Source organism: Pongo pygmaeus, chromosome 17 (genome assembly GCF_028885625.2).
Source record: "Pongo pygmaeus isolate AG05252 chromosome 17, NHGRI_mPonPyg2-v2.0_pri, whole genome shotgun sequence".
NCBI lineage: Eukaryota > Metazoa > Chordata > Mammalia > Primates > Hominidae > Pongo > Pongo pygmaeus.
The window spans coordinates 84,194,368-84,209,142 of record NC_072390.2 but is presented as its reverse complement, the minus strand read 5'-3'; the positions used below and the strand labels follow the sequence as shown (position 1 = coordinate 84,209,142).

Genomic DNA, 14,775 nt, shown 5'->3' with positions numbered 1-14,775 from the left:
CCTCACATCTGACTATGTAAGCAAGTTTCACAGCAAGAGTTCTATAGTGTTCTTGACAGACGTGGCAATAACAATGTTAAGATAATATTGCAAAAGTAAAGAGCTGCATGAATATTCTAATCACAGGTTTCTTAAGCAGTGACTCCTGTGTGCCTATGGATTACATAAACTAAGAAATATAAACCTGTATCATACAAATGACTAAGTTTAATATTAAATCATGAAAATACAACAAAAATAAAGATAATTTAAGATACAAAAACCATGAAGAGAAATATTTTACTTCATTGACATGATCTGCATTTTCTCCTAAGCAAGTCAATTTTAAAAGAAATATCTAAATTATAATTGGAGTTATTGAACAGTCATAGGTGTGGTAGCAGGAAAATATATAAAATATTAAAATAAGGTGAGAAGAAATGAGAATCTACACATAAAATGCATTTTCAGATGCAGAGAATGTGGTAAATTTATCAGGAAGATGAAATAAAAATTTATATAATCATAGCTAATTTTAAGCTAGCAAAATGTAATGAAGAAATGTTCACAAATATTATGTAATATACTAGATTACAAATTATTCACATTCTAGATTCCTTGAAAATAATAGAGTATATTTGGGTGTAAATGGTTTATTTATTTTATATTAGAATGGAAAACAAATATAAAATTTAAATGTTCCATTACTCTGCATAATTTTTACTTAGCATAATCTGGTAATTGTGAAGAGCTAGACACACATCTTAGAATTCAAGGCCATTTCTCTTATTTTAGAAATAACTGTGGGTACAACAATGGAAATATATTCCTTAAAATAGATCAAATGCCCTCCTTTCTTTCATTCTATATAAAAATCTAGCACTGAGCTAAGATATTATGAAAAATGATAATATAGTAATAAAGATCATAAATAGAAAAAACATATATGATTGATTTGAATGATAAATTATATTAATCCATCTATATATTTATCATATTAAATTAACTGAATATATTTCACATATGTATTTCTGTGGGTAAAAACCATCAGATCTCTTTTACCTCCTCCTATACCTCAATTCTTATCACCAAATTAGACAAATTTATGTTAAAATAATGTATGTATGTTGGTATTTCTGTTTGTCTGATAAAAGCATATAAAAATGCTCTAGGCAGCTGTACAGGAAATTCTACTAAAAGTACAGCCACCATAATAATGGTGATTGAGAGTTATTTTGTTATCATATAAAATGGCAATTAAATAATATTTAATATACAATGTGATTATTCATTTAGGAAGTTGATTAATTTGGTTTTAATTTCCTTTTTCTCTGTACCATGAAGAATTAAATAATCATAGAACGTTTTCTATTTTATAATCCCCTTATTCATTAAAATAAGAGAAATATTTAGAAATACATAGATTACTTAGAGGAAAATTTGCCCATTCATCTTGAAATTTTTCTTCTCCAAACCAAAATAAGATAAAGACTATGAAAATTCATTGAGGAACAATGTAAACCAAAATATTAAATGCAAATACATATATGAAAAGTGGTCAACCATTTATTTTCCAATAAATGCAAATACACACAGACACACAGACACACACACATACCCCTCAAGAAAAATTAAAATGTTTACAGTCTTGCAATTTTATCCTTTAAAACGTCAGAGCTTTCCCGTTGCTTTATTCACCTTGCCTCTTAAATACATTTTTGTACTACATCAGCACTTTGATTCATGACTTAGGAAAAAAATAACAAAGATAATGGCTCTATTTCTGCAGATCTTGTAAATATTATATATTCAATCTCAAGATATATTTCTGAAAGAATTATTGACTTACAACTATAGAAAAATTGGCAAGCTGACACTTGGTTAACATTGCCTTGCTTTTACTCCATGATTTTTTTCTGGTACTCAGTTTCTCCCCAAAAATATCTTTTAAAAAGTTGAAATATACCAAATGACTTATGTTTCACATTTTCAACACAAAATTCCTTGCCCACCTGCCATGATATAATGTTTTTAGAAAATGAAATAAAGAAAAGAAACTGCTTTACTTTCTAATGGAAAATTGTTGCCTTTTCCATGTTTATTTCTTTTACACATGATATATTCCAGAAATTGATCTAGCTGTTAGCTATAAAGCAAAGAGCAAGACAAATAACATCCTTGATCTCATTGCACTCATAATATTATAACAGATACACATATACCATATGTGTGCTTGTGTAACTATTATTCTACAAATACAGTGAAAATACTGCAATGTCAAAAAATAAATAAAAAGGAGACCACTGGTACTTGGGTTTGCATATTGTTGTTAGTTCATTTTAGAAGTAATGTAAATTACCAGACACACATAGAGCACCTGACCATGTTTTTAAATGTGTTAATTCTTCAGATAAAAATATCTGAAGGAAAAAGTTCCTAGAAAAATGTTAGGGAAATTTAATGATGTATTTGACGTTAATTAATAGAAATTACAATTCAAAGGTTATTTCTTCATGAATTTAGTTGAACACATGCTATTTGACATAAAATGTTTCACAATATCAGCAAACAGGGCATATTATCTATGCAACAATATACATTATCTTAATTATTATAGATTTAAAGTCCTATTGACATCTGATGATATGGAAGTACCCTTCTTTTTTTAAAATATTTTTCATCACTTCTCAGCCTTTTGGCTAAGATCAAGTGTAGTATCTGTTCTTATCAGTTTAAAACTTATTTCAGAAAAGACAAAAGCCTTTCTTGAAATTTATTCTCTTTGCTGTCTTTGATGTTAATTTCAGTACAATTCGACAAATTCCATGCAGATCTCTGTTGGTATTCTGGTATTCTTATTATAATGTTGGTATTCTTATTATAATGTATTATCCATAAATGCAAGCTCCTCTTTCAAGACCTACAAAAATGCTGTAATCTTCTCAAAAAGAATTTCACATATATGTTTGAATTATTGAAATACATCTAATTTTTTTGTTCATAGGTTTTAGATTATTATTATTATTTTCTTTTTTTCAATTGATGTTTTTCAGAAGAATTTTAGGTTCATGGCAAAATTGAAAGGAAAGTACAGTAATATCTTCTCTAGCCTCTGGTCCCACACATGCATAGATTCCCCGATTATCAACATCTCTCACCAGATGGCATTATACATTTGTTACAACTGATAAACCTACACTGAGAGATCACTTTCATCCAGAGTTCATAGTTTATATGAGGGTTCACTCTTGGTGTTGTATGGGTTTGGACAAATATAAGTAACATGTATCCCCCATGATAGTATTATAGAGAGCAGTTGAACTGCCCTAAAGGTCCTCTGTGCTCTGCCTATTCATCTCTCCCTTTGGCTCAACCCCTGGCACCTACTGATCCTTCTAGTGTCTCCATAGGTTTTCCTTTTCCAGAATATCATATAGCTGGAATTTTTAGTACGTATCCTTTTCAGATTGGCTTCTTTCACTTAGTTATATGTATTTATTTTTTCCCTGTCTTTTCATGGCTTCATAGTTCATTTTTAACGATGAATCCTATTCCACTATCTGGATGTACTACAATTGGCTTATTCATTCACCTACTGAATGACATCTTGGCTGCTTTCAACTTTTGGCTATTATGAATAAAACTGCTATAAATACATCTGCAGATGTGTATGGACAGATATTTTCAACTCCTTTGTGTTAATGCAAAAAGAGTACAATGAATGGGTCATACAGTAAGGATACATCTAGTTTTGTAAAAACTGGCAAACTTTCTTCCAAATTGGCTATACCATTTTCCATTCCCACCAGCAATGAATGAGAGTTCTTGTTGCTCCCCATCATTGCCAGCATTTGGTGTTTTTGATTTTGGACATTTTAATATGTATTTAGTGGTATTTCATTCTTGTTTTATTTTGCAATTCCTTGATGATATATGATGTAAAGCATCTTCTTGCATGTTTATTTGCCATTTTCATGTCTTCTTTGGTGATGTGTCTGTTCAGGTCTTTGGCTCATTGGGTTGTGTTCTTATTAAGTTTTAATAGTTCTTTGTATATTTTTAATAGCAGTTAATATGTCTTCTGTAAATATTTTCTCCCAGTCTGTGGCTTCCTTTCTCATCCCTTGACATAGTCTTTCACAGAGCAAAGTTTTTAATTTTAATGAAGTCCATCTTATCAGTTATGACTTTCACGAATTGTGCTTTTGGTGTCACATCTAAAAAGTCATAGCCAAACCCAAGCTCACCTAGACTTTCTTCTCTATTATCTTTTATGAGTTTTGTGTTTGACAGTTGTGATCCATTTTGAATTAATTTTTGTGAAGCTTGGAAGGTCTGTATCAAGATTCTTCTTCTTTTTCTTTTTCTTTCTTTTTTTTTTTTTTTTTGCATGTGGGTATCCAGTTGTTACAGGATCGTCATTTGTGGAAAATATTTTGTTGTTGTTGTTCTCCATTGTTTGTGTCTTTCTTTCTTTGTCAAAGATCAATTACCTATATTTATGTGAGCCTCCTTCTGGGATGTTTACTCTGTTCCATTGATCTATTTTTCTTAACTTTCACTAATACTACACTGTATTGTTTACTGTATTTCATAGTATGTCTTGAAGTCAGGCAGTGTCAATCCTCCAACTTTGTTCTTCTCCATTAATATTGTGTTAGCTCTTCTGGGTCTGTTTCCCTTTTATATAAACTTGATCATTAGTTTGTCAGTATCCACAAAATAATTTGCTGGAATTTTGAATGGGATTGCATTGAATCTATACACTGAGCTGGAAAGAACTGACATATTGATAACTGTGTCTTCCTATCAATGAACATGGAATCTCTCTCCATTTATTTAGTTCTTCTTTGGTGTCCTTCATCAAAGTTTTGTAGTTTTCCTCATTATAGACCTTGAATACCTTTGGTTACATTTTACCTATGTGCTTCTTTTTGGGGTGGTAATGTAACTGGTATTCTGTTTCTAATTTCAAATCTCATTTATTCATTGCTGATACATAGAAATATGATTTTTTTTGTATTAACCTTGCGTCCTACAAACTGTCTTGCTCATTAGTCGCAAGTGTTTTTTTTTTTCAATTCTTTAGGATTTTCTACAGAGACAATCATCTCATCTGTTAACAAAGATAATTTTACTACATCTTTTCCAATCTGTATACCTTTTAGTTACTTTTCTAATTCTACTGCATTACATTAGGGCTTACAGAATGTTGTTGAACAGTAGTAGTGAGAGGGGACCTCCTTTCCTAGATCTGGATCTTAGTGGGGAGGATTCACATTGCTCACTGGTGTTATGTTTTTAGCTTGTCTGTTGAACTTCTACCAAAAAAAAAAAACACATTATTTTCATTTGTGTAACATTTCTATACATTGTCTTAGATATGTATTTTACCACTACATAATAGTAAAACTGTCTCTTTTTTTCCAACATTTATACCTTTTTTCTTGCTTTATTACTATACAATTTTGCTTTACTGAGGTATAATACAGATTAGGACAGATAGTAGCAATGTTTTCTGTTGTTTTTGTTTCTGAATTCATTAAGAGGTTTTGTGCTTCTGTGCTTCACTGTGAAGAATCATATTTGCTATACATTTCAAGTAGAAATTTAAACTAGGTTAAGGAAGTCCTTTTATGTTCCCAGCTTTTGTCATAAATACATGTCGCTATTTTTAAATGGTATTATTTTTAATAATATCACTTTAAAATCATATAATAATCATGTAACTTTATTATAATAATCATATAGTAATAATCATATAACTTTCTCAGTTAATTGGAGTGGTGAAGTAAATTCTTAAATTTTCTGCTAGAGAAACTTCTTTGAATTCTGAGACTAAACACCGTATGATTTGATGAATATTGTATAGCATTTCTGGATCCCATTTTCCTGGGTCATCACTTAGGATTTTTGTGCCCATAATTATAGATTAATCTGTAATTCTACTGTCTTTCTTTAAAAAAAAATTGACACAGGGTCTTACCCTGTCACCCAGGCTGGAGTACAGTGGCACAAACCACGCATCACTGCAGCCTGGACCTCCTATGCTCAAGTGATCCTCCCGCCTTAGCCTCCCGAGCTGCTGGGACCTCAGGCATGCACCACCACACCCAGCTGATGTTTTCTATTTTTTAGTTGAGATGGGGTTTTGCCATGTTGCCCAGGCTGGTCTTGAACTCCTGAGCTCAGGTGATCCACCCGCTTAGGCCTCCCGAAGTACTGGGATTACAGGTGTGAGCCACCATGCTCAGCCTATAATTCTCTTTTGTTATATGATTCTAATTAACTTTCAATAATTTACTATCTCATAAAAATGTTAGGAAACTTTTTTTGAGCTTCTCTAATATATTTTTTAAAATCTGTTCCTTAAATTTCTGGCAAAATTCACCAACAGAACACAGCTCTATAACATGACTTATTTGTTTCAAGGAGGCATAAGGAATTTAATTAACGAGCAAAATATTTAATAATAATTCTATTATGGTTTTTTGTAAAATACTAGAAATTGTTCTCTAGAAAATTTTAATATCACTTAAATTTGCAATTTTAGTGGCCTAAACTTTTTCATAATCTTCACGTTTTATAAATGTCAACTAAAATTTTAGTTATATTCTGTTTAAAATTTTAAAAAGTTACTTGTGATCAATTCGGCAACATGCTTTTGAGTTGATGAAAATTTTTGGAAATCTTGTGATTGTCTTTAATGTTTTTTCTTCCTCTCTCCACTCCGCTTTGTAAGGGATGACTTTGACCCTCTTCACCCTCAAGGAGGTCTATTCCCAGTTCCCACTGTCCATATTTGGATCCAGAGATAGGCAGTCCCCCAGCTACAACTCTACTGCTGTTGTGCATTTCTATCTTGTTTCTGGTCAATGGAGACTTCTCTTTGTATCACCGAAGATGTCTATGTCAGAACAGATTTTAGGGCCGGACATGGGGGCTCACACCTGTATTCTCAGCACTTTGGAAGGCTGAGGCTGGAGGATTGCTTGAGTCCAGGAATTCTAGACCAGCCTGGGCAATGTAGCAAGACCCTGTTTCTACAAAAATTCTTTTAAAAAATTAGCCAGCTGTGGTGACACAAGTTTATAGTCCTAGCTTCACAGGAGGCTTGGGGTGGAAGGATCCCTTGAGCTTAGGAGTTCAGTGTTACATTAACCTGTGACTGTGCCACTGCATCATGCCTGGGAAATAGAAGGAAACCTTCTCTCTAAAAACAGCAAGCACAAAGACTAGGTTTTATAACTGAGTTTACAACAGAGGAAGGAAGACCAATGAATAATCTCATGGTACCATCGTAACAAGGATTGCTTACATATTTTTACATCAGCAATCACTTTATATATGAAAATTTAAACAATATTTGTCCTAGTCAATTTTAACATAATGTTTGAAACACCATTTTATATCATTTAGTTTATATTTTTATTCAGCCAGAATCTGAAAAGAATTAGACAGGTAATTAGACCACCTATTTCATTTTCCAAGATTAATAATGGTCCATAGGCAGCAATATTGCAAATGTAACTTATTGCACTGAAACAATAACTCATTTAATGGTTTCTAAGTGACCCATAAAAGGTATTACAATTTTAGAAGTGTCTAATATGGTACCCAAAAATAGCTAGGAAAAAGTGGGTCACTCTGTAGGCAAACCTCTATGTCCTAAATAATAGTGGTAATAAAAATGATTCAGAAACAGAAAAAAAATTAAAAATTAAAAAAAGATTTCAAACATATTTTCTTATTTGATCATAATTTCAATTCTGATATAGAGTATAAATATATTTCCAACTCTTATATATTTAATGATTATATACATACATACTAAATTAAATTGAATTTTGCACATTACATATGAGTCTTCTTCAAAATATATTTTATTTACTTAAATGCATCCATCCATCCATATATTTTCATTTCTTTTATGATAATATAACTAATGAGAAAATGTGAACACTATAAGGACAAAAATGTTTAATACATCTTTCTTAATGTTAACTAACATACTTTTTTCATCAGTTTGGTTCTTTAAAATCTATTTTATTTTTTTAAATTTTGGCTAATACTCAAAATTTCTTATTTGCAGTGCACGCAAATGTGGATCATTAAAAGCACACAGGGATAAAGACACAAATCCAATATATAACATAAATAATTCCAGTTATGATAAAGGATCCTGAAATGAAGTATCATTTTTCAACATTCAAGGAAATACAATAATAATTTTTAATTATATCTTTTGAGTGTTTAGGTTTCAGAAGAAATGACAAATGAAACAAAATATGATGTTGGTGCAAACCTAATTGTGGTTTCTGCATTAAAAGTAATGAAAAAAACACAATTACGTTTGCACCAACGTAATATATGCACAAATTTTTTCATTTTTTTGTAAAATTTAGATAACTATTGCATAAGATTATAAGTAAAACAATTCAATATAGTGCTTAGATTATCTTAAACATGAGAAAGACATTTTTTAAATAATAGGGATAGAATAAAATATGCTTCCCTGTGAAATTTTGAGTTCCTCGACACTGGAGTGATTTAAGTGCAGACAATGTTATCAGAAGGATTATTACATGAAAATGATGATTGTGGTTTCTTCCAGTTCCAATTTTCTAAAATTCTTTGAAAATATTGATTCTCCATTAAGCTTCAAATGTTGATTTCTAAAACACTTTCTTTCTGAAGTTTAATATTATTTAATGTTTTTCATTAACTCAAATATAATTGTTTAACACTTAGTATACACCAATCACCAATAAGTATTTAATACACTACATATCAAGAAGAAGCACTGGGCATAATATGACAAAAAATAAAGATATGATCCTTCTCCTCATGATGTTTATATCTAGTAGAAAATAAAGATGTTACATAAGAGCATATATCTGTACACAAGTGGGAAGTCATACTTCGGTGTGATGTGAATCAAAATATCAGGATGCTATGAGATTAAGGGTCAAGTTCTATGTGATCAGGAAATGCCTCACTGAAAGAACATTTAAGTTGTCACATAAAGCAAGAGAAGGAAGTCAGGGGAAACATGATGAGCACAATGTCATGCTCATAAAAAACAGACTGTACAAAAATATTGCTATGGGCAAAGCTTTGCAGGTTCAGGAAATTTAAAAAAAAATCAATGCTACTAAAGCATAGAGCAGGGACAAAGAGTGCATAGAAAAGCATTTAGAAAGCTTATGTCAGCCTAAATTTTACAGGTCAATGTAAGGAGTTCAAAGATTTATTCTAAGTTTAAAGAGAAGCGATGGAATAGTTTTCACCAGGAGAGTGACAAAATTGCGGCCACTTGTGGTGACTCATACCTGTAATCCCAGAGCTTTGGGAGGCTGAGGCAAGTGGATAACTTGAGGCCAGCCTGGCCAACGTGGTGAAACCCCATCTCTACTAAAAAAATACAGACCTTGTAGAAAGCCCATCTCTACTAAAAATACAGATGAAAGAGAGAAAGAGAGAGAGAGAGAACGAGAAGAGAGAAAGAGAACGAGAAGAGAGAGAGAGAAAGGGAAAGGGAGAAAGGAAGAAAGAGAAAAAGAGAGAGAGAAAGAAATTGTGTTTCTAAAAGACAACTGTTTAATGTAGAGTATGTCCTGGAAGTGGAGATATGAATTAAAAGCTATTGTAGGAATCTAGGGAAGAGAAAATAATTTAGACCAAAGAAATAACAAAAAGGCAGAAAGAAAGTTTAAACTTAGAAGGAGATTTAATCAAATTTTCACATTTATTAGGGAGTGGCAGAAATACATGTCAAGAACTTAATAGTTTCTGAATAAAACAAAGTAGCTGGTATCAAACGTACTTATCCAACAGCTGTAAACAATTATAAATTTGGAGCAAAATGTATTTTCAGAGGTATAAAAACATGTTTGAATGCATCAGCCCACACTATGATATTTAAGAAAAAGGAAGAACATGAAGTAAGACTTCCATTAACCCTGGATTTTTCACTAGGGGAATTTTTCAAATGGCTGCACAGAGAAAGAGAGCCAGTCAGAGAGCAAAGGTCTCAATATGAGTGGGAGGAGAAATCAGAGGTCAGAGTCTGGGGCTGTGAAAGTGGTTGGGATTTGGATGGCAAAATATCAGAGAGGAGGAAAGTGCCAAGAAGTCCTCCAAGCATCTGCATAAAATGCTGCTGAGGGCCTGTGACAATTTCTCAGCTGACCATGTGCAGGACAAGATGCTAAGAGGTCAAGCAGTAAACAGATGCAGAGAACCTATGAGCTGAGTTTCCAGAGGTCTCACTGAGGAAATGTTGAAGTTCTTTCCCAATCATAGTAGAGAGAGTTGGTGCACACATTAGGCTTCAGCTGAGATGCCAGAAACACCATTCCTACAAGTAAAAGCATCTCTTAGTGGTAAGTGCTCTCTTTCAATATGGGGATAAGTTAAAGAGTTAAAGGAGACCTGTGCTAAAATGGCTTAAAACCCAAGCATCAACAGAAAAAGGGTGATCCTCTCTTAATTTAATAGCTTAATAGAACAGAACCTCATGTTCTTGGAGGATGAAAACATAATGCAGAGTTGCTGTACTATGACATATAATGTCCAGCATAAACTTAAAAATTATAATGTGAAAAATTTATGCATAAATGACTGTTAATCACAACAAACCTATCAATGCAAGCAGATGCAGAGAAAATCCAGATGTTGGAGTTTTAGAGAAGGATTTCACAATAGACAAGATTTATACACTGTAGAATATACAGAAAAACATAATCATGCTGGATAAACAAGTGGAATATATTTCAACAAAAAATATAATCTCTATAAAAAATCAAATGGAAACTTTTCATAAAAAGTAGTCCGGTAATTTGTCCAATATCAAATCATTGTAACTACTAGAATTAAAATTGAACTTTGTTTTAGTCCTCAAGTGTTTATTACTGTTTTTTTTTAAAGAACTCAAATATTCTTTACCTTAGTTTACTTCTGCATTTTCCAATATGATAGCCCCCAGCCGCTCAGGGCAACTGAGCAACTACAATGCAGCTAGTACAAATAGAGATGAGCTGCACTAATTGCAAACTAAATACAAAAATAAAAAATAAAAACATCTCATTTACAATATTAATGGCATGTTGATCATGGTAATAGGTTGCATATGTTGGGCTAAATAAAAGATATCATCGATGTTAATTTTATCAGTTCTTTTGTTCTTTTTAAATGTGGCTCATATCTGTGGCTCAACTATTTCTATTGCACAGTGCTGTTCAAAACTTTAATTTTCAATGCTGGAAATTGAATAGGAAAGATCATGAATATTTTTCTTGTCAGCTCCTTCTCAGATATTTCTGAATATTCTTCACTACTGCAAATCTGCTGATCTAATCCACTGTTGAAGCCACAGGGAAAGCCTTAAAAATAAGAACAGATTCTGCACATTGAAAAATTGTTCTGTATTTTTTTAAGAATAATGTACTATGCTTTTATTATCAAGTATTCTGTACTGGAGAGGCAGAATATCAAGTCCCAAGTAACAATTAATTGATCTATAACAACCACAGCATAATTCTAGACCATACACCGTTAAAAAAGCCAGTTAGCAGCTGACTGTCTTTGCATAATATTTATACATTTATGGCCATAAAATACTCAAAGTACTGAACTTCGATGATTAAAAAGTAATATAGAAATTTTGGTACAAAGCATACCACAATCAAAGCCAAGTAGAAAACCTTTAACACGTTGGGTCTGAAGTCAACTATTTATGCTGTATATGCTGAAGTAGTTCATATTCTTTTTCTTCCTTGCCAAGAGTTCCTGTCAGAACAGGAGGAGAGAATTGCTTTGGCAGAAAGGGATAGAGAGCAAAGGTGGAAAATGGAAACCACTCATGTGGCGACATAAAAGCTGTCAACCAAATGAAGTACACTCTTCTGAATTGAAGGGCAAAGAAAAACTAAAAGTAGGACAGAAAGCAGACAAAGTAGGGACATCTGTGGAAGACTGAGAGAAGAGAAAACCAGAGACCCTCATGGTGCTGAGCTGGGCATGTGGGTTCTGCCACTTTCTGACAGCAACCCTGCGCTCTATTCACACCCAAAACATTGCACCCTGATAGTTTCCAGTGCTGCTGAAGTGCTTTCAGCTTTTGCAAAGTTTAGAGGGTATTTTAAAAGAAGAATGTAAGAAACCATTCAAAGATGGCTAAAATGGTGCAACCAAATCGCTACACTTTAATGCCAGCAGCTGGAACAATTTTATTCTCATCCCCAATATCTGTGACTCACTGTCTAAATTGTCAAGGAAACTCTCATTTTTGCTATAAGTTTAAGCTTATCAAATTTTCTGTATTCCATTTGAATCACAGATGATCACTAGTAAAACAAAATTAAATTGATGCATAATAATGTAGGCCATTTGACCTGAATAAATATCTCCTCGTACAAGGAGGGGGAAAAAGACAAATAGTTAACAGAATTTTTTTTAAAAGAAAGCAAGAACATTTGCTCAAAGAGAAATGATATATTAGAAACAGAAAGGATACAATATTGTTAGGGTTCAGCATAAAGTAAATATTTGGAGAAAATTTAAATTTGGATCTTGTGTGTGTATGTGTGTTTAATTCTGTTAGGCATCATCTAAGATGCAATGTAAAATGACATTTATAAGGGAGGCATGGGATGTGGTAGGGAGAGGGTATGTTTAGTTAATGATGAAAATGGAAGAAAATAGCTGTCTAATATTAGATAAAAGATAAAACAAAACCCATAAAACATATTTTAAATTTTTCTTGAGTGCAGAATACTAGCAACAATAAAGATTTAACAAACTTTAAAAGTTTTCCCAAAACTCAGAGGGAAAAAACAACCTGAGTTTAAAATGCTTAAGAAGAATACAATTGATACACCAAACAAAAAGTGACAGCAGCTGTATTTAGCCCTTCTGAAGGAATAATTGATGATCAAAAGGTAGAAGGAAAACATAGAAAAACAAAAATACATAAGACATTACATTGTATTTAAAAATCTTCCTCAGAAAAATGGAAAGATTTGAACATAGAAATCGAATGTGCTTTTCACAATTACATTAAATTTATTAGCCAATATTTATATTAAGACATATTCTGTTCACATTCAAACATAAGAATAAAACAATTTTTAGTAATTTGGCAGAAAAAAAGAGGATACTTGCAATGGGAAAAACTGATGGCAGATATTACTTCTGTAACACTGAGATAGTGGAATGATGTTCATTGATGGTAATATTTTGTGAACCTAGAATTCCATACAATCCAAGCAGTTCTTCACTTGTGAAAGGAATGGTAACTGCTTATCATTCTGGGTGAAAATTACTAATATATTTTACCAGATTACTGATAAAGGACCAAAATTAAGAGGTCACTTATAGGAAGAGCTAGATTAAAATGTCAATAAATTTTTAAAATATATTAAGAGCTAAATAAAAATACTTATGCCTTCATTTAAAAATTGTTACTATCAAACACATCTTATATGTATGGTCAAAAAGGAAAGATGCTAATCTAGGCCTAATTGTCACTAAATAAGTTAATAAACATGAGTTGGGAATATGATTTTTACTAAAAGGTTAAACACATACACACACAAATAGGCTTCAATAACCTGAGAAATGACATAATCTGAGGACTTAAGAATATGGAAATCATGGTATAGATTGACTATTCATGAATGTCAAAAATATTTATTAATTTAAAAATAAAGCATAATAGTTACAAACTGAAAATCAGGGTAAACGAATAAAATGTATTTAATAACACTATGAGCTTTTATCTCCAGTTCTACATTTTAATCCATGTAAATTTAGAAGGGCAAGAACAACAAAGGCAAAGAGTAAGATAAACCTTCATGTAGGGGAATATTTAAAATGTAATCTTATTCTTGACCTTAATTACAAAGCTCTAATTAAGAGATTCAAGATTTTAAAAGTAACTTAAGTGACTCTTAGAAATAATCAAGATGTATACATCAAAATGTATAAATCCCAAACCAAGAGTAGAGGGTAATATATAAAAGCAGTACTGCATAACACAATCCCTATATAACACACAGAATGTAAAGAAAACATCAAGAAATTTAAAGCCATAAAATAAAGCATATATTTATTTTATATGTACGACACTATTGTTAATATTCTAAACACTTTTTATAAAAGATAAATGCTTAGATTAACTTTACACTAAACCCACTTATAATCTGTAGAAAAGAGGCCACGGTGGGCTGGAATGATAAACTGAGACTTGAGGGCCAGCTTTCCTCATGAGTTACTTGCAGAATTCTGAGGTTGTTACGGAGGATAAAGAGTTAAGATAAAAACTTCTGCAAAGAAAGAAAGAAGTATCCAATAATCCCAGAGTATTTAAGGAAAAAAGGCCTAGAAATAAAGCAAGCAAGAGATGAGAGCAACAGAGAAAGCTGAGATTCATCCAAGGATAAATCAAAAGCTTAAGAATCATAAAGTTTAAAACCAAGAAGCAAGAAAATTATGATTGGGAGGAAATGGAAAACACAGAAAATAACATAAAAGTAACATTTACTTATCTTTGAAGAGGTTATAAAGGACACTGGAGTCATAAAACAAGAATATGCTATTATAAAGACAGAACTAGAAAGGGCTCAAATTGAAATAAAAACAAAACCTAAAAGATTTATCTAGCATGACATCATTTTTCTTAAATTGCTGATAATATACTGTAACAAAGAGGTCATTCAGCACAAAATATAAGGAGTTTAGAAATATTGGCAAGTGGAGATCCCAAGATAAAAGAGCTGTCCAAACAGAAATTAC

General features: G+C 31.9%; 1 protein-coding gene and 1 pseudogene across 5 annotated transcripts in view; one reads left to right on the top strand and one right to left on the bottom strand.

Moving 5' to 3' along the window:
- CCDC102B (coiled-coil domain containing 102B) overlaps window positions 1-14,775 on the bottom strand; it is a 372,905-nt gene that overhangs the window by 7,674 nt on the left and 350,456 nt on the right. The window lies entirely within an intron of this gene.
- On the top strand, window positions 2,659-2,806 carry LOC129019226 (U2 spliceosomal RNA; annotated as a pseudogene).